A 20,255-nucleotide genomic window follows, 5' to 3' on the forward strand; every position below is an offset into this window, starting at 1 on the left:
GTACTGTTTCATAGTGGTCTCTGATCCTATTTAATCAAGTATTCAAACTTTTTGTCATTTTTGACAACTTTTGCTATTTATCTTCTCCAAATCAAATCTTAAATAAAATCTTGATCTTGAACTGCCTTTGACATTTCCCACAGAGTCCCTGGAATATCGCAAAGGATTTGTTCTTTCATTTTGTAAAAAGAGATATTTCTTAAAAATGGGTTTATTTTATGTTTAATTGCATAAGAAACATTATCAGGTAAGAAGAGTACTTAATCTTCCCTGGATTATATTAGTTTGGGTACACATTGTTAATATATTTCAAAGCTATATAAAATCAACAGAAATTTGTCAGCTGCCCATAATATCTTCTGATATGATGCTATCAATCGTAACTCCAGCTATTATCTTGGAGTTTTGTATGTCACAGAAACAACATTTGTCAATTGCATTGTTTTTATAATAATGAACTCTTGTCAAATCGTTAATAGCAGCCATTTTAAATCATTTGCTGTTCACAAATAGTTATTGTTTTATTCTAGTGCTTTCCTGAAAGCTCTTACAATCAGCAACAAGCCAGAATACTTTGTCCACAAAAGAGACTGTCTCAGAGATCCACAGAAAAGATTATGATGGGTATCTGGTGGTACAGCCTTCTGATGGCATTGCTTAAATAACTTTAAGATCATACCATGGGACTAAGAATTTCCAGAACATTGGTGGAAAAGCTCATGGATTCATAAAACTGCTAAACCAAGAACAAGCAGAACAAGAATTAATTACATGGGACCAAACGAACTGACAAAGAATGATTCTAATTCTTATGGCCTTTTGTTTGGAACATTTCTGGTTCTTTAATGTTCTATTCTCTGGATTTAAGGAATCCCTTTCTCTTTTCCCTTAAGTTATCTGTAACTCGCACAATTTAGTAAATTATACTTTTGTAAACAAAAATAAAACATTTCTATTTTTCTCCCCACCTGATTCTTCTAGAATTCAGAAACTCTTATTGAACATTCTTATTTTCATGGTGATATAGTTATTTGCATAACTTCAGTAAGAATCTGTTCTCCTTGTAATAGGTCATAGTTGGGAAAATTGGTTATATTACTAAGGTTTTGACTAGAATGTCATATTTGAGAATGATGTGCACAGAATCAGATATGAGCAGACAGTTTTAAGGACCAAGGATTGGCTTTACGGAACCAATGTTTACAAAGCCCTCTTGGAAAAAATGACCTGTTACCTGACTTACAAGTTTCCCTGTACTGTCGATGAGTAGGGAAGGTCACTTCCCGGCAGGCCCAGGACACTTAAGCTCTTTTGGGAACTCTGAGAAGAGAGGAACTCACCCAAGTCTGTAGGTATTACAGGTGAAATCTGATGGCAAGTTCTTAGTTTGACACATTAGCCTCGAGAGATTTTTAAAAGTCCAATCTGAAATCCAGCAAAGCAAACCTTAAAAGACCCTCAGCTATCATTCTTGCTGTACTTATTAAATGATGAGGCCAAATTTAATGAAACTAGACTTATTTTGTTCACAAGGATTATTTTACTTTGATTACCTTTGATCAAAGCGGGGGTGATTGTAGAGAGAAATGTTGTGTTTCAGTGGAAAACTGTAACCTGTTCTTGTGAGTTATCAGATTCTAGTCTTGCTCATTGTCTTGAACTATTTTTCACCTCTTTGTAGACTGAATCCTGCCACCTTGCACATTTTCTCAGTAATTAATGTTCCAATTTTTCTCCCACTCTCCTGACTTGGCGTCACTGAGACCTACAGTTACCTTTTTCCTGAATCCCTGTAAGCTGAAGTTGGATGACTTGATGTAACTTCAAAGGTTTTATCACCACAACACTGTGAACTGCTCAGAAAGTTCACCCCACACTTGCATCTTCCAATCTCTGCTCCAGGAAATGACCATTATTGTGACATTACCACTTCTCTTCTCGCTAAAGATGCTTCGATCCCAATGTCTAGAAATCTTGACTAGCTGCCTTCTGGACATAAAAACTGGGTTTATAGTCAACTCTGAGCATAAATGTTTGTTTTTCTCTCCCTTTGCAGACCTCCTACCTCACAACTTATAACCTGAATGTCTCCATAGCAATCAACCTAGCTTCTTTTTTTGTCTAATGTACTGTAAAATTTTAAGATAGGGGAAATATGGAGGCCTACTTGGACTCCCAGAGGTGGCATAAAGATTATGTTAAAGTGAAAACATTTGTGCTAAAAAGATGCAGAAAGTAGTCTTATCTGAACTTCTCTTATCTGACTAAAGCAGAGCCTCCAGAAAATAAAGCTGCCAATAACCCCCACTCTGAGGAAGCTTCCTGTGGATTCAGCTGCTAAGGAGACAGACTGCCCATTTCCATCCGTATCAAAGGCCCAACAGAACCTTCCATATCTTCCCATTGAAACTTTACACATCTCCCTCATACCCACCTCCTCTTTGTCAAGTTTGGAATATAAACTTTTTATTTCTGACTGTTGAGTACAATACTCACCACTAAGCACTCTTGCATGTATGCAATGCACACGTAAAGGAACGCTGTTTTCTCTCTTGTTAATCCACTGTCAGTTAATTTGCAGGCCCCCAATCTCTGAACTCAGGTTGGAAGAGGAAAAGTTTTCCTCCCAACAGTGACATAGTAGATGGTGGAATGTGGGTGAAAGTATGACACAGGGCAGACAGAACAGGTAAAATGTATAGAGCTTTAAGTGACAATGCATATGATCTGCAGGGGGCAGAAGTGAAACATGGTTGTGAAGGTCAACTGGTACCCAGAAATGGCTCCTCATGGGAGCTTTCCATGATTCATTCGTCACAACTCAGGACTGCTCTTCAGTTTTACAAGCCCCATTTGTCATCATGCTTAGAGGGGATCCAGTTCTCACAGGTGAACTTAACCTTAAATAAACTCACTAGATTGATTTATAAAATCTGAGGGTCATGGTTAATTTTTTATAAGAACCAGATACCTTAGGAATTAGCAATCCAATCCTAAGACTCAAGAGAGATGAAAACTTATGTCCGCAAAAAAAAAAAAAAAAAAAAAAAAAAAAAAAAAAAAGTAAATAAATGTTCCTAACAGATTTAATCCTAAGAGCAAAAAAATTCAAAAAACCCAAATGTTCAGTGGAAACGCCATACAATAGGATACTATTCAACAGTAAAAAGAATGAATGACTGATACAAACAACATGGACAAATCTCAAAAACATTCTAAGCTAAAGAAGTCAGACAAAGGAATTCACACTACATAGTTGCTTTTGCATGAAGTACTTGACTAATCTAGGGTAACAGAAATTTTAAAATGCTGGCTTAGGGACGCCTGGGTGGCTAAGTCAGTTAAGTGTCCAACTCTTGATTTTGGCTCAGGTCATGATCCCAGGGTCATGAGATCAAGCCCTGCATGCACTTAGCACTGAGTGTGGAGCTTGCTTAAGATTCTTTCCCTATCTCTCTCTCTCTCTCTCTCTCTTTCTCTGTGCCTCTCCCCTCTCACTCTTGTTCTCTCTCTCTCTCTCAAAATAAATAAATGAACATTTAAAATAAAAAAGTAAAAATGCTTGCTTAGAGGGAGTGTAAGCAATTGCCTGGAAAGGTGCTTGTGAGAACTTTCTGGAATGATGGAAATGTTCTAGATTTTGATTGGAGAGGTGGTCAAGGTATTTATAGCTCATGGAACTACAAATTTAAAATCTAGGGCTTTTGTTAAATATAAATTCTACCTCAAGAAGATGGTTATTGCAAAGAAATATACACGTGGGAGGAGACATCACCATGGAGTAAATGTGAGAAAGTTAATAATGTAGGAAAATTGATTTGCAACTGAATTCCAAGTTTCAAAGAACAGAACAGGGAACTGACAAGAGAAAAAAGTAGGCAGAGTAGGAAAACAAGCCAAAGAAAGGAAAGCACAGATCAAATAGTGAAGAATCAGGTGACTAGAAGAGTTTGCATATTGCTTATCGTCCTAAAATTACAAGCATGAGAGGCAAAATTAACTGGCCTTAGGGGGCCAGAAGTGGCTGAGGATTCCTGGCAGCATCCATTTGGGGTGTCCTGATGGATTTGCAGTTAGTATCCTGATGGCCCTGTGCAAAATGCCAGTGGCTGCTTGAAGTTATTAATACATTCCATCTGGGATGTGGGGTCCCAGGAACCCTTGTGGCTCCACTCCTGGTTGAAGGCATTGGAAGGGCTCAAGCTTCCAGAGGAAGTGTCTGGTATAGCCACGGCAGAATCGGCCTCATTTATAGTATAAAATATCACTCTTTGGTCAAAGTCACGGAGAGTTTGGCCTAAAGATTCTGGAGGTTTAAGAGCATTTGAATAAACATAGTTCACATTCTTAACCAAAATCTGATCGGAACATGCCACACACTTCATGTCTGCAATGCTCAGTCAGGAATCCCTTGGGTTGTTCTCTGTTTTGAGGTCCCAATTAAGCTGAAACAAGAACAGCTTTTTTGCATAATATTTGGGCACGTTCACTCAACTCAGGGAAGGCAGAGATTAGTGAAAATAGAAATTAACAAAGGAATGAAATTGCCCTATCTTATGAAAAAAAGTGGGAAATTTGTTTTTACAGTACTGGGTAAATGTTTGTGTGGTTCTGATTTTCCTAAATGGATGGTATGATTTTTACTTTCATTTTTATGCTGAAACAGCTCCCATCCTGGATAACCCCTCTATGTATAGCACATGAATCCATATGATTTAATTCTGACATTTCTTGTCATCTCACTCTGAAATCTTAAGTCATTACTTTTTCAAAAGATCTACTCGGCATAGCATTTCTTTTCAGACTCCCTGTAAATCTCACAAAGAACTATATTATTGCCTACTTCAATTTACAAAAGGAATTTCATGTTAGCTAGGTTTTCCCTAATATATTTTCACATATATAACTACATATATAATATATATTTTCATAGATACACATATCATGTCAGAATTTATGATTTGAGTCATTGTGCCCCTAAAATTTGTGATGCTTGAAAAACACTTTTGATAAACAAAATTCATACTGGTGTTGACACATATAGAACATGAATTTCAGCTTAAAAAATCTAATGGTGAAAATTTACAACCTATACAATTCTTAACAGTTTTTATACCTGTACCTCCCTAACTTTCATTAACATTTAATTTCAATTTATTTCACATATGGGCATTTTTTATTTGACTTAAATTATATATTTTGTATGCTTGGCATTATTTGTAGTGTGATCTAGCTTTCACATTACTTATTTTCACCACTTTAAAATATACGTTATATTTTCTGATGTCATTACAGGACTGTGTATCACACATTTATCTGAATTTTTACATTACATCTATAGTCCTGAAGGCACATTGCTGAGTTACTTTAACACAGATCTGTAAGAATTTAGTTTTTAATGTACTTTCCACATAAAATATATTCATTTTCATTCTCCTTGAATATGTACACATTAAAATTTTTTCGTATTTGTAATATATATATTATGGGTAATTATAAATTACACAGATAACTGCACTTTGAAAAATGGTGAGATATGCTTCCGGGGTTTTTGTCATTTATTTGTCATTATCCACATGAGGTAATCATCTTCATCTGGGATGTCTGGTTGTTTTTTCCCCTTTATCAGTAGAAGGGAGTTTCCTACTTATGACCAAATTATGTTTGTTATTTACAAATTGCCTATTACAAACTTTGAAATCATTAGGAAACTCAATAAAATGAAGTTTTAAATACTGGTCAGATTCAATTTGAGGCTACTTCCCAGCCATAGATTGTTCTCTGAGAACTGTCCCTTACTGTACAGGTGATGATGTTTCAATATGGCTATCACCCTATGGCCACAGTTGATTGAACAAAGTTAGAGATATCTGGTTAGAGTGAAACCAATCCAGAGGCTCAGCTTGGCCAGACCTAATCTCTCTTGAGGAATTCAGGACTAAGGACTGAGATATGGGCAGAATAGGTCCATTATAACAGAGCATTTGCCTGGAAAGTCATGTTAGATCTGCACTGGTGGGTTGGTGAGGAATGGGATGATGCATGTTTGGGCCTGTGCATGAGGAGTAGAGCAAAGCTGGTCTGAACAGAAAGAGACATATTCAGTCAATCAGCACTCTTTCTGTTCCCATGAGATTCCCCCATTTTTTCTTTAACAAATTTGTATTTTTTTTCTTTAGTTTAAGTGGATTCTTTTCCTTGTCATTGTGAGATTCCACCTAAGTTACTGGGCTGAATATGGCTCTATTAAACAGAATGTAGCTGAATTACCAATGCTATTCATCAATATGTGGGGTCCTGGGAATAGAAGTACATGTGAAATAGGAAGAAAAAGGAAGAAGAGAGTTTCAACTTTCTCATGAGTTTCAGGCCAGTTTTAGACAAAATTTCAAAATAGGCAAAATATGAGGATGATACCATGCTGTCCCTTTATGAGCTCCAATTTTAATGCCCTCAGGCCCCTAGCACAACATTACTATTTTGGAGAGGATAGAAGAATAAATCGAGTTGGTTTTCCAAAGTATCCATCCAAACTATTATCCCAAACTAGTATCCCAAAACTATTTAGTATTTCTTCTCAACAAGATTGACATAGCATTAAATGGAAGGCATATGACCCTTGGAATGTGAAATTGCAAATATGTCACATGTCTGTAGCATATCTTCTGTCTCTTAGTCAAATTCCTTAACTTTTTGAACCTCAGTTACCTTATCTCTAAATCTGGAATCTAACCTATTCACATGTATCTTTGCGATGTCAGTTACCAAAAACTGACTAGAATCACTTTAACCAATAAGGTTAGATGAGGTCATTCATATAACAAAATATCCTAAGTTGTGAAGCTATGGGGATATTTAAATTGGCAGCTAAAGAACATGACTTAAGGACTCTAGAACTTTCCACCTCTCTGTCAGTCATTTTCCAAATGGTGACTTAACAATCTCCTTGTTGTAAAATGGTTTCCTCAGTTCTGGTTTTCTTCTCTCCTAAAGTGTGATCTCACATGCAAATATAACAATGTATATTGATTATTATGATTCCATATATGGTGAAGGGAAGGAGACTTATTTCTTCCTGTGCATCCTTTATCTTTTTTTCCCATTAGATCAAAGAAGGGCTTTTCTGGAAGCCCTTCAACAGACTTCTCCCATATCTCATTGGCCAGATGAATTATATGCTCACCCTAAACCAGTCACTGGTAACCATGTGGTTTAGACTTTTCTTGCTAAAGCCCTGAGTTACAACGAGATGTGGGGCATGCCCCAAATCAGGATTTTACATGCAAACAACTGGTCCTAGTCAACCAACAGTGTCTTTTGTCACATGACATTTATAAGCATCAGACTAGGTAATGCATGTGACAATTCTTTTTAAAATTTAAAGTTCTGGGGCTCCTGGGTGTCTCAGTCAGTTAAGTGACTCTTGATCTTAGCTCAGGTCATGATCTCATGGTTTGTGAGACCGGGCCCAGAATCTTGGGGGGGTGTCTCTTGGGATTCTCTCTCTCCATCTCTCTCTGCCCCTCCCCTGCTCATGCTTTCTTTCTCTCTCTCTCAAATAAACTTAAATGGAGGTTCTTCAAAAAATTAAAAACAGAACTACCCCACGACCCAGCAATTGCACTACTAGGTATTTATCCAAGGGATACAGGGATGCTGTTTCAAAGGGACACATGTATCCCAATGTTTATAGCAGCAATATCAACAATAGTGAAAGTATGGAGAAAGAGCCCAAATGTCCGCCGACTGACGAATGGATAAAGAAGATGTGGTATATAATATACAATGAAATATGACTCCATGATCAAAAAGAATGAATTCTTGCCATTTACAACAATGTGGATGGAACTAGACTGTATCATGCTAAGTGAAATAAGTCAGTCAGAGAAAGACAAGTATCATATGACTTCACTCATATGTGGAATTTAAGATACAAAACAGATCACCATAAAGGAAGGGAAGCAAAAATAATATAAAAACAGGGAGGGAGACAAACTATAAGAGACTCTTAAACAGAGAGAACAAATTGAGGGTTGCTGGAGGGGTGTTGGGTGGGGGAGATGGACTAAATGCGTGATGAGCATTAAGGAGGGCACATAGGATGAACACTGGGTATTATATGTAAGTGATGAATCACTAAATTCTATTCTTGAAATCATTATTACACTATATTTTTTTAAATTTTTTTTGATGTTCATTTATTTTTGAGAGAGAGAGTGAGACAGAGCATGGGAGAGGGAGCTCCAGAGAAAGGGAGACACAGAATCAGAAGAAAGCTCCAGGCTCTGAACTGTCAGCACAGAGCCCCATGCGGGGCTCGAACCACGGACTGTGAGAACATGACCTGAGCCAAAGTCAGATGCTCAACCGACTGAGGCACCCAGGCGCCCCAACACTATATGTTAACTAAGTTGGATGTAAATTAAAAAAAAACAACATTAAAAAACTTAAATTTCTGAACAATACACACACACACACACACATTTTGTTGTTTTGTAACTATTCTAACAAATAAAAACTACCATTGTGACATTGTCATTGCTTTTAAGTTACTAAGAGGAAAACAATTATAAACATTTTAGAACTAATTCTCATTAACTTATGAATAACTACTATCTTTCTTATTCTCTCTCTCTTTTGTAAATGTTTATTTATTTTTGAGAGAGAGGAGAGCATGAGCAGGGGAGACGCAGAGTGAGAGGGAGACACAGAATCCCAAGCAGGCTCCGCACCATCAGTGCAGAGCTCAACACAGGGCTGTGCGATCAAGAGTCCGACGCTCAACTGCCTGAGCCACCCAGGTATCCTGGCCTTCTTGGTCTCTTGAAAATTATTTGTATTTAAAAAGATGATGCTTAGTCACCCAATTGATTGACTAGTGAATAGATTTTCCTGGATAAATGAGAATGACCTGAAAAATGTTGGGAGCAAGGAAGAAATTATCAGGAGGCCTGGCAAAGAAACACTTTCTGATTGCCTCCATAACCCACCTTGAAAATCAGCTCTTCTACAGTGCTCCTCCTTACCACAGCTCCTTCCTTTCCTTCAGTTTGGAGTCTGAACTTCCGTACAATGCCAACATTGCCCCGCAACGTTCATACAAACGGTAAAGGAGTCATTGAAGATCTTTGGAATTCCTAACTATATGCTATTTCAAATTTGGATTTGGATTTGGTGACTGGCTTTATCAAATTTGGCAAGTTGTGGAAATTTTACCTTGCAGAGTTTCAAGATTGTGAAGAAACATCGAGAGCCTCTCAGATATTTTTAGCATTGACTAGAGGAGTCCCTCTATTTGAAGCCTGGATTATTCAGCCTCGTGAGAGAATGAATAATCCTTACAGTTTTTAAGATCAGACCCAAAAGAAATGCAGACAATACGATGACTGGTATGCTCGAGGCCACAATTGTATTTTGTTGAGCTCTGAGCAGAAATTCTCCCGTTGCATTTACTTATATGGCCCTAGTACACTGCCTGTGGCTCTAGCATAGTGGATTTCATATAATAAGCTTTTACTAAATATTTGTGAAGTTAAATAGAAAGGAATTGAATTGAAGATGGTCATATCCTTATTGGCCTCCTGCCATCACATTGGTAATAGAACGCCATTCTTTTCAATATCACCAGAATGCTGTCTGTTGTCATTTCATCCCCAATTTTATAGCCTCTGAATCTATCACATACCTACAACAAACTTCTGACCTATGTCTTCTTCCTGAAACCTTCCTCTTGTTTGTTGGGAGATTTTTGATTGCTGATTCAACTTCTTTACTGATTATGTGAAACCTTCCTGATTAATTATAGAAGGATTAAGTACTCTTGCTCTTCCTTTCTTGTCTCTAATGCAGTTCAGATCTCTTCCTACAAAATGCTTTTAATTCTACCATTGCATGGTCTCTCTATAACATAGGCTCTTTATTATGTGTCATGCATTTGTTAGCATATATATATATATATATATATATAGCAATATGATAATTCTTATCTTCATGAAAGATTTTACTATCCAATGAAATCATTTAAAGCACCTGCAAGCTGGTGGAGAAGATATGAGATAGTTCCTAATATTAGGTCCATAACCCACTTCTTATGTTTTCATTCCTTTTTTCTGGGTTGTTAATGAATAACTTAGAAATCTATGTGTTCACTAAGCAGTAACCCCTTCTTCAAGGCCAACAAGGTTGATGAGGTAAGTGTCTTTATTGAATCGATTCACATCCTACCTTTCAAAAGCCCACCTTCTAACCACCTATAGTGTCCAAGTTGGGTACAATCAATCATGTGGGGACATTGACCTTTGTCCTCGGTGACTTATATTGGGATCATTTTGCTTCAGAATTTAAAATTTTAGCTGAAATCATTGTATATTATTTGTGGAAACTGAAACGGTATGGGGAAAAGCGTTTACTCAAAATATAATTTTTTTTAATTACTGAGTTTGAAAGAGTGTTTAGAAGTGAATTTATGTTTATGAGGTGCATGGGTGGCTCATTTGGTTAAGCATCTGGTTCTTGATTTTCGCTTAGGTAATGCTCATGGTTGGTGAGATTGAGCCCCACATTGGGCTCTGTGATGGCAGTGTAGAGCCTACTTGGGATTCTCTGTCTCTCTCTGCCTCTCCCCTGCTTGAATGCTCTCTCTCTCTTAAAATAAATAAATAAACATTTAAAAAAGTGAGTTTATGTTTCTTAAAAACTCTATACATTTCAGTTATGTTCAAAGAAATATTTTAAATGCATTTTTATTGAGTTTAAATTAGAGATAAACAGAATCAGCCTAAATAACTTGCTGGCTCCACCTCTTACTTAGATCTTCCTTCTGACATATGTTAGACATAAACAATGCCAGCTTTATGTAAAAGAAACAGAAAATAAATCTCAGGAAGCCATTGAACTTCCTAAGCTAGTTTGATTTGAGGTACATTTTTGTTTTGATTTGCTAATGTTAATCCCTTAGCCTATCAACCTATCTAAAAAATAAATAACAGAGGAGTTGGATTGTTTTTAAGAAAACTTTTTTCTCCTTGTAATTTGCTGCAGGCACTGAGAATGGGAACAGGGCATGCCCGCAAATGAAACATCTTTTTCGGGCGATGAAAATGTTTTAAAACTGAATTGTGATGATAGCTGCACAATTCTGTCAATTTACTAAAAAGCACTGAATTGTACACTTAGCAGTGTGTTTGTGGTATGTAAATTATACTTCATTAAAGCTATTAGACACACACACAGAAATAAAATAATAAACGACCCCACACACAAAGCAAACAAACAAATAAACCCTGCTTCTGGAGAGATCATATGATTGAAACATCTGTTAACAAGATAGATTTATAGCATACTTGGTTGCATATTAGGTATATCCTCCTGCTTTGGTAAGAACAAATTAAAGCTAAACAGAAAGACAAAACCTACTTTAATTCATATTGAATATTAAATAGTCACTGTTTCAATTTGTTGACAGGCTTCTTATTCTCCTCGAGTCCTCCTTTTACAAGATTCCAGCAAGGACCAAAAAAAAGCAAAAACTTGATCTTCAAAATGAACTTTCATCAGAGTGAAATGTGGCCTTACATTTTATTAACTTAAATTTCAAATTCTGCATGTATAGGAAAACCTCCTCTTTTATCCAGAAGGAAAAGGTATAAAATCTAGGATTAAAAAAAAACCCTGGGAATGCAAGCTGGTATGGCCACTCTGGAAAACAGTATGGAGGTTCCTCAAAAAACTAAAAACAGAACTACCCTATGATCCAGCAATTGCACTACTAGGCATTTATCCAAGGGATACAGGTGTGCTGTTTCGAAGGGACACATGCACCCCCATGTTTATAGCAGCACTATCAACCGTAGCCAAAGTATGGAAAGAGCCCAAATGTCCATCGATGGATGAATGGATATACCACATCTTCTTTTTCCATTCCATATATATATATATATATATATATATATATATATATATACACACACACACACACACACACACACACACAATGGAGTATTACTCAGCAATCAAAAAAGAATGAAATCTTGCCATTTGCAACTACGTGGTTGGAACTGGAGGGTATTATGCTAAGTGAAATTAATCAGTCAGAGAAAGACAAAAATCATATGACTGCACTCATATGAGGACTTTAAGAGACAAAACAGATGAACATAAGGGAAGGGAAACAAAAATAATATAAAAACAGGGAGGGGGACAAAACATAAGAGACTCTTAAATATGGAGAACAAACTGAGGGTTACTGGACAGGTTGTGGGAGGGGGGATGGGCTAAATGGGTAAGGGGCACTAAGGAATCTACTCCTGAAATCATTGTTGCACTATATGCTAACTAATTTGGATGTAAATTTTTAAAAATAAAAAATAAAATAAAATATTAAAAAAATTACATGCCTTATGTGAAACAGAAATCTCAACGTCTGGAAACTTAACTCAGAAGAATAATACAAAATGTAGGGTGCTGGGAAGAGAGGGGCCTGAATGAAGAGAAATGCACATAGCTGTGTTTATATAAAAAAAAAAAACTGGTGATAATATGAATATCCAATTTGGGGGAAAATATTGGGTAAACTATGGGATATTATATAATCCATTAACATGCTAAATGTGATTGCTTAGAAACCTTAGAAAAGTACTTAAAATAGGCTAAAGGCAAAAAGAAAAGCATTAATCATTTTGCAAGTATAATAATAGCTACTGTTTTTGAGCACTTACTATGTGCCAAATTCTGATCTAAAAGCCTCACATGCATTAACTCATTTAACCTAATAACTACTCTTTTCTATGAGGAAAGTGTTATCATTTCCATTATGTAGAAGGGAAATCTGGAGGTAACAAACAACAGGTTGTGCCCCAGGTCACACAGCTACTGAAAGTATGGGACAGGTTTCCAACCCATGTAGTCTGGTTCTAAAGCCCAAACAATGAACAACCACAGTGTTCATGCTGCCTCCATAATTATAAAATCTGCAATTTAATGAATGCAAAAATGAAATATATAGATAAATATTAAGAAATATTACTGAAGAGGAATTAGTACAACTTGGAAGTAGAAGGAAAGTAGGCAATGGAGTAGATTTATTAATTTATTTTGTTCCTAATCTGTGTAAGGGCCTGTACTGTCATAGTAAGAGAGCTCTCTGGTAAAAACAAAAACAAAAACAAAAAACTTATTTCCTAACAATTTAAATTAGATTCAAAGGCCAGTTTTTCATTTTCTTCTTTATTCTGGAGTTGCAAAACATATAAAAATGTTATTTGGGTAAACTTTAAAAACACAATAGGCTATAGAGTCAAGATTCAAACCCAGGAGATCTAGATCTGGGGTTGTGCATGTGGATCACTACATTGTGGTCATTTGTACACATACAAGTATGTATGGAGACAAGTATGTATGGGAGTTTTCAAGATGAGACTGCTGACCAAAATCAGTTGAGGCTTGTGAAATTTATCCATTGCTTCTATGAGAAAGAGAATATAAGAAGATGGCTCTGGGGAGGAAATTAATGGTAGTGAAGAAGAATAATGGCACAGAGAGAAGATGAAGTTTTCTATTCAAGAATTCTGGTTGTTTAGTGAGCTTGAAACAATCCAGTTAGCTGTTGTGATCAGGACAGGAATAGTAAGATTGTCATACTGGAGGTAACAGTAAGTGAATTCAGCTCCAAGGTGGAAAAACTTTATCAGATTATAACTATTCATATTCTTCCCAAAAGTGAGGAATTACACAAGTTTTCCCTTCTATATACAAGAAACAAAAGGCCAGAAATGGCGCACATACAGATAATTAATTTTCAAGTAAGATAACCAGTCGTTCAAAGTGAACAAATTAAAGTGTGTTCTAGAGTTACGTGGATCTACGCAGTAGCTAGTAATCACAGAGCTAGTTGGAGAGAAAGAAGTGTGCTTGACTAATATTCCATCTAAAATGACAGCCTGTAGGGACACCTGGGTGGCTCAGTCAGTTGGGCATCTGACTTTGGCTCAGGTCATGATCTCATAGCTCCTGAGTTTGAGCCCCACATCAGGCTCTTGTGCTGACAGCTACGAGCCTGAAGCCTGCTTTGGATTCTGTGTCACCCTCTCTTTCCTCCCCTCCCTACTCATGCTCTGTCTCTCTCTCCTTCAAATATAAAGAAACATTAAATTTTTTTTAAAAATGAGAGCCTGTAGCAATTATGTAAAGGAGAATGAATGAATCTTATCTACAAGTAATATTTAAGTGCTAAACTAAGAATATAGTCATTACAACATTGAGATCATTAGGATATAAGCAGCATGGGCTACAGAAGATCAGCTAATGTAAAAAACAAACAGAACAGAATGTCAATCTGAAAGACATCTCAAACTAGGAAAGAACAGAAATATTTTCTTCAGCCACTGTTGGTAGAGAGGCTTTTATATTTTCTAGTGAGGAGAATTTAGCCACTAATGTCAGAATTGCTTATCCTTTGGCTTAAGTTTTCTTGATAATAAGCTGTATATGGTCTTCATTCTATAATTCTAAACCTATCTTTCTAAATCTATCATGTTGTGATTTTATAAAGTTCTGATGGTATGGTACAGTAGGAAAAGGAGAGAATTTGGGGTTGAAAAAACAAGTGTTCTCTTCTGAGCTCTACATCTCACTAATCATGCACTTGAGTGGTTTACTTAATCTTCTCATCTGTAAAATGAGGATAATATCTATGGTGGTAGCTACAGATCATCTTTCTAGGAGAGGCCTAGGGATGGCAATCTTGTTGGTAATTGGCAATGGAATTTGTCATAAAACTGAATTTGAAGAATAATCACACTGTCTTTACTTGCATTTATTAGAAGTGATGGAAACTGTAGGGAAGTCAAAGGTTTCTCCCACACTCATGTCACTCATTGGTACTACCAAGGGATGTGGGGCTAATGGGTAAATTTGGGGGGGTAACCTAAGTATCAAACTCATTTAGGTACTAAACAAATATTTAGTTCTCTTCATTATTACTCTCTTGTGAGTTCAGATTTTACATAGGCAGATATCAGAGTAAAAATTTTGATACCTGGAGGAAAAACATCAGGGAGGCTGTGCATCTGACAGGCTCATGCTCCGAGAAGACCTCTTTCTATCTTGGTGTACAAAAGCAATAAGTAAGGGCATGCTGAATTACAAAAGAGAACAAAGGTGTCCCAATATCAGAATATGGTTTTTCTTCCCCCTTTCTCTCAACGGACTATCATTCAAAAATTTGGAAAGATTCAAGAACTTGTGGAAAAGACTAAAGAATGTAACCAAAGAATTAGTAGTCCTAGATAATCTCACCACATAGATACAACCATTTAGTTGGCAATTCCTAGGAATGCCTGTGGTATGTCATCTACCCTCAGGCAGTGTGCATACAAAAATGACTAATCCAACCGTCCCCAAGACAGGAGTAGGGAGGGGAAATTTTGCCAGCCTGGTACCTCTAATGTGTGATATGCAGATTAAGAATTTATTTTATATTCTCTACTGTGTTACATCTCTCTAGAAAGCTTAGTATTAACATTGTTTAGAAGATGAGGGCATGATGCCGCCTGGTCTCTCTGTTTTCCTGAAGGTACCAGTTAGGAATGCAAAAGCACACTGCCCAACCAGGATCTTCAGAAAGGGTGGGTTGGAGGTGAATGCTACCTATAGAGCTTCTTCCCTGCCCAGCAAACCTAGCATTTCTCATCTGAGTTCATCTTTAAAGATGTCACAGAGCTTTTGCAATGTTTTACAGCATTTTTAAAAGTGTGTCATGTAAATCAATCATGGCTTCAATTTTTCTGTCAGACTTCTATAACCTTAAACCAAAGCTTTCAAAATTAATCAAAAAGAGTAAGTCGATTTAATTTTTCAGGAGAGAATAACACTATGAAGTTTGTCTTTGGCTATCTCAATTATAAATATTTGTTAATGAATCTTGGTCAATAAACTTTTACAAAGGAGCTTAAGAGATGAGTGATATTTTTCAAAATCTAGTTTTCATTTCTGCATAAATAGCCAATTGTTTTCTAAACACAAGTTTTCCCATTTCTGGGAAAAATACAGAAAACCATTACAAAATTTAGATGCTAACCATCCTCCATTCGTGATATATCTATGATTAAGATTCATTCTTTATTCATCTAACCATCCACACACACAGTCTACAAATATTTATAGAGCATCTATGCAATGCTAGGCCTCTGGCTGGACATTAGGGATACACAAGAACCAGTTGGTCTTTGTCTTCAACAGCTCACAATCTCATTGTGAACAAAGACATAAAATCATGTAGTTGAAACATGAACAGTTAGAGAAATGATAACCACAGATATTGTGGGTGCATAAAGGAGAGGCTAGTACCAAGTTGGGGGACAAGGAAGGGTTTATGGAAAGGTTTCCTGGATGAAGTGTACGTGGGCAGAGTTTAAAGGGGAAGTAGAGGGACGCCTGGGTGGCTCAGTCGGTTAAGTGTCCGACTCCAGCTCAGGTCATGATCTCCTAGTTCGTGGGTTCGAGCCCCGCATTGGGCTCTGTGCTGACAGCTCAGAGCCGGCAGCCTGTTTCAGATTCTGTCTCTGGCTCTCTCTGCCCCTCCTGTGCTTGTGCTCTGTCTCTGTCTCTGGCTCTGAAATAAATAAACATTAAAAAAAAATTAAAGGGGAGGTAGAATGGGGCCACAAGTAGGAAGAATTTAGAGGCACTCTAGTCAGAGAAAACCACAGGAGACAAAGCAAATAGTTGAGACAGTAAAATGAGGACAGGGAATACTCGAGAGTTACCAAGGCCAGAGAGATGGAATAGGAGCTGGATTGCCAATTAAAAAATACTTTATAACATCAATTTGAATAGCTACATAATATTATATCATATGTGCCTGTTCCCCAATATTCAGTATCTTGATCATTTGTACTTTTCATTGTCATAAAACATTTCTGATGACAATTATCATGCAGAAGTTTTTGTCTATATTGATTATTTACTTAAAAAATATATTAACAGAGGGGCATTTGGCTGGCTCAGTCGACAGAGCATGTGACTCTTGATCTCAGGGTTGTGAGTTTGAGCCCCATGTTACGTATAGAGATTAGTTAAAAATAAAATCTTTCATATATATATGTGTGTGTGTGTGTGTGTAATATATATATTATATATATTATATAATATATATATATATATATATATTATATATATATATATATATAATATATATATATACTTTAACAGAACACCTTCAAGAGCAATAGAAAAACAAAGTCAAAATGGCTTAAATAATAAAGAAAATTTTTGTATCTTATGACTGGAAATACAGAGTAGGGAAGGTTTCAGGGTTGGTCCATCCATCAGGCTGATGACATCACCAAACACCCAGTTTCTGTCTTTCTGCCCAGCATCCACAGCATCAGCTTCATCTGAAAGCTAGCTCCTCTGGGATAGCAGAATGGCTGCTGGCAGTAAACAAAGCTGTGTGATTTCTCAACTTAGTCCAGCGGGACAGTCAAACAACTGTCAAACAAGAGGCTAAGATTGCTTAGCCTCCCCGAGCCAGTTCCAAGGCCACACACAATGCTCTATACTGATCATCAGCTCAGGCTGAAATGTATAAACCAGGATTGGTTTCTGTCTCATCAATTTTCAGTGTTCTGATAGATGCCCAAATAATATGAATAAATAATTTCCAAATGAGGAAATAAAATTAAATAACAAATATTGATAGGAAAAAATACTTCATAGAGAACTGAGGATTTTTGCATTACGTTTTTGTTTGCAAATAAGCCAAATAGTAAAGGAACTGCATTTTCCTTGAAGTTTAGTAGAGATTTTCTGAGATACTCTGGTGCTTGTGCCATAAAAATAGTTTAAGAAATACTTATTATGATAATTAAAATAATACAAAAAACTAGTAAATGTTTTCCTCCCCCAGAGAGACATGTACCTATGTAGACTCTTTTCTATGGACTTACAAATACATGTATGTATTCATACCAAAAAAAATGGCACAATACTTTTTTTAACTTAAAATATTTTACGTACAATAGCATAACAACACATCTTAATGTCAATTCATAGAGAACTGCTTCATTCTTCTTAATAGTGATGTGTAACTTATTTAGCTATCCCCTTCTGATAGACTTTTAGATTGTCTAAATATTTAAATACTTGGAAGAGGCAATTTCAAAGCTAAGTCCTGCCTGGTCTTTATTAAGCTAAAAGAAGATAATAATATATATATATTTGATGTAATAACATGATTTATTTTCTATTTTGATTAGTTCAATTCAAAGCAAACATACTGTGCAGAATCCTATAGCATCATATAGACTGCCTTGTGAAGAGGAAGAGAATGCCCACTCTCATGAAAAAGGGGTATGATTTTCTAAAAAGAAATGGAGATATATGTCAGGATTAGGAGAAGAAAATGCTCCCATTGTGGGTTGCAATCCTGAAGACAGAGAAGCAGATGTCTTTAGAAAGAGAGGGTTGAGCAGCATAGTGATGTAAAATCCCTCTTTCATTCTAAACTTTTCATGAAGCTGGCTAGATGCACAAAAGCCTTGTGTGAATGATGATTTCACAGTAATCTCAGAAAGAGAGGGCTGTGTTCCCATGTGGAGTAGGAACAGTTTGCATGTGACAAAACTAATTCCATAGAAGCAGATCTTGGAACAGGAGGAAACTAGGAAGCTCTAGGCTTTACTGTCATCCCAACAGAGTTCCCAGAAGTGCTGGAAGAAACTCAGAACACACTTCTAATATGATGAAAACCTCATAGGATAGGGTGCCTTGCATGATATCTGTGTTACGTTTTGTTTTGTATACTTGTGAAAATAGTTTTAAAGAGAGGTTTTTAGAAATGAGGTTGCTGAGGCAAATCTTAGAGACTATGGCAATGGTGGCATGAGCCTAAATTTGGTGTTTGCTTCAGGGGATGCTTTGGGCACTGTTTGAGATGCTGACTGACAAGGCATGTGTGTGCCTATATGAATGTCCTCCTTTGGGGAGGATTTCCTTTTTCCTTTGCTGTGATGTGCTGGCATTTCATAATGTGTCTAAGATAAATGGAAAGATAGCTCATGTTTGTGGACTAGAATGATATTGTTAACATGTCTATTCTTCCCAAATCAGGCCAGATATTCAGTGCAATCTCTATCAAAATTCCAATGGTACTTTTCACAGAAATAGAAAACATAGTCCTAGAATTTGTATGGAACCACAAAAGATGCCAAATAGCTAAAGCAATCTTAAACAAGTAGAATAAAGTTGAAGGCATTACAATTTATGATCTCAAACAATATTACCTAACTATAGTTGCTGGCATAAAAACAGACATATCGGCCAATGGAACAGAATAGAGAGCCCAGAAATAAATTCATGCATATATAGTCAACTAATTTTTGACAAAGTCTCTGAGAATATACAATGGGGAAAGTTGGATATCCACATGCAAAAGAATGCAATTGGACCCTACCTTACACCACACACAAATATCAACTCAAAATGGAGTAAAGACTTAAATGTAAGACTTGAAACTATAAAACTCCAAGAAAAATCATAGGGAAAAAGTTCCTTAACTTTGATCCTGGCAATGATTTTTTGCAATTGACACCAAAACACAGGCAATAAACACAAAAATAAATAAGTGGGACGACATCAAAATTAAAAAAAAAAAATTCTGCATAGGAAAGGAAATAATCAACAGAATGAAAAGGCCACCTCTGGAATGGGTGAAAACATTTGTATAACATATATCTGATAAGGGGTTAATATCCAAAACATACAAGGAACTCATACAACTCTATAGCAAAAGCAAACAAATAACCCAATTTAAAAATGGTGAAGGACCTGAATAGACATTTTGCCAAAGAAGACATACACATGGCCACTAGGTCTATGAAAAAGATGCTCAACATCACTGATCATTAGGGAAATGTAAATCACAACCACAATGAGATATCACCTCACACCAGATGAGATGGCTATTGTCAGAAAGTCAAAAGATAAGTGTTGATGAGAATGTGGAGCAAAAGGAACCCTTGTGCACTGTTGGTCAGAATGCAAATTGGCACAGTCATTATGGAAAATGATACGGAAGTTCTGACAAAATTAAAAATAGAACTACTATATGATCCAGCGATCCCCCTATTGGGTATATATCCAAAGGAAATAAAATCACTATCTCAAAGACATAGCTACACTCCCATATTCATAGCATTATTCATAGTAGCTAAGATATGGAAACAGTCTAAGGATCTGTTGATAGATGAATGGTAAGA

Source organism: Panthera leo, chromosome A3 (genome assembly GCF_018350215.1).
Source record: "Panthera leo isolate Ple1 chromosome A3, P.leo_Ple1_pat1.1, whole genome shotgun sequence".
NCBI classification, from domain to species: domain Eukaryota; kingdom Metazoa; phylum Chordata; class Mammalia; order Carnivora; family Felidae; genus Panthera; species Panthera leo.